Source organism: Parasteatoda tepidariorum, chromosome 1, assembly GCF_043381705.1.
Source record: "Parasteatoda tepidariorum isolate YZ-2023 chromosome 1, CAS_Ptep_4.0, whole genome shotgun sequence".
NCBI lineage: Eukaryota > Metazoa > Arthropoda > Arachnida > Araneae > Theridiidae > Parasteatoda > Parasteatoda tepidariorum.
The window spans coordinates 99,789,633-99,791,693 of NC_092204.1; positions in this window are offsets into that span (position 1 = coordinate 99,789,633).

The window sequence follows — 2,061 nt, forward strand, 5'->3', positions numbered from 1 at the left end:
TTGAAATTTAGGCTTATTGTTCTTAAACTAAACTAAAAAAAGTTTAAATAGATATTCGAGAAAGAGTTTTTTAATTATTTCACTTCAAATGATTTTTATTTATAATAAGATTTTTGTTTGCTATTTCTTTTCTTCTTTTGCTTTGTTTTAAAGATTGTTTATATAATTATAAATATTATGCTGTGTAGTTTTACTTCCTTATTCATATGTATGATTTACTTTTTAAAAAAAATTAACTCGTGAAGAAATTAGTTTGCTATTAAAATTTGATTAAAAGTTTTAAATTAGGCGGGAAATATAAAAGAAGAATATAGTGAAAATTTTGAAATTGAACCAGTTTAGTTTCATTTAGTAAAGTGTTTAAAATGATTGTACTTGAAAATGAAAGTGAATTTGATTGTAGAGAAAAGTGTTAGTCTTAAATTATGTTACTACTTTTTTTTTTTTAGTTACGGATATAAATATTAATAAGATTGGGCTTGGATCTAAATATGTGAAGTTTAAAAGTGTTAAGTATTTTATTTGATTTTAAAATTAGTGTCATGAAGATAAAAAAAAAAAAAAAAAAATCTGGATAACTTCTGTCCTTAGATATTGTTGTATATATGTAAATACAGTTATATTTCTTTGTATTTATTTCATGCGAAGTTAAATTATAGTATCTATTTACATTCTAATTTTATTTTGAATATTTTAGTTTGGTATTTAAATTTAGTTACAAATGAATTGTCTTCTAATGTGTACGGCAAGAGACTAAAAACAATTTAGTAGTTTTAAGCTTTACAGTTAAATATTGTGCATCACCTCCAACGTAAAAATTATATGTTGCATTTAATTTGACAATTAGGAAATTTAGTTTTTAAAGTGAAATGTTTTGGTTATAGCATTTGGTTTCAACCTAAAATTTAAAGAAGTAAATGAATGAGTTTATAAATAACTTTTCTTTTGTTTTCTCTGGAAAAGTTTTTACTAAGGGAGAGGAGTTATTAACTCTAAAAATATTAAAAAAAGTATCAGGCTAACAGAGGTATGAAAAAAAGAAATAAGACATATAACGAGATAAAATAAAGGAAAAAATAAAGGAACGAGACAATTTATGAAACACCAGAGAGTTATTGATTTTTGAGGAGATAGTTTTTGTATTTGAATTTGAGATTTATACTATCCCGTTACGGGGTTTTCTATATTTTTCTGCAAGGTTAAACTCTTAACGGGTTTTTTACTTTTGTTACTTTATGTGTGGTTGTTAAATAAATGCGTTTATTTTTGTTGTTAAAGAAGAAAAAAAGAACTCTTTCATAATATAGCTTGATTCGTTACAGCGCATGCGTAGAAGATTTTTTCCACAAGGGCAATTGTAATAATTAACAAATTTAAACAAGTTCGAACACAATGTCCGCTAAATTTGTTTTTTCCCCCTTATTTTGTATAAAAATTGAATTTAGATGACAGTACATTTTACTACTTTTTGTTATATTAATAAAGAATTTACATCTCGTACGAAAAAATTCAACAAACATTTTTTTTTTATTCTTCGTAACACTCTTTGAGTAAGAAACCGGTAAAATGATTCTTGCATCTTGATGCCTTAATCACTCACAAAATGTTATATTGACTCCTTTTCTGCACTATTGATAAAAAAGCATGCAATGTCCTGAATGGCGGGAGGACTAGAATTCAAATAAATAAATAAAGGAATTAATATAAATAAAGGAAATCCCTTCCGAAAAAGTTTATAATTGAAGATTGTTTTTATACCCGTTTCAATTCGTCAATTTAGCAAAATTAGATATTCCCTTTCAGTTTCTAGTAAGACTTTCATGACTTGCGTATTCCTTTCAAACATATTCAGAATTTTTATTTTTACTTATTTATTATTTTCAATTTCTCGAAACTTGAGAGATTCAAAATTTATGCCCTGTTTTACAATAGCTTGGGAGTTTTTGAAACTTATCGCTAACAAAATTCATTGTTTTTTCCCCTTCCATTAATTCAAATCATTCCTTTTCGCACACAACTTCCAATCATTGTTCACTGGATTAAGCAATGATTATTCTACTT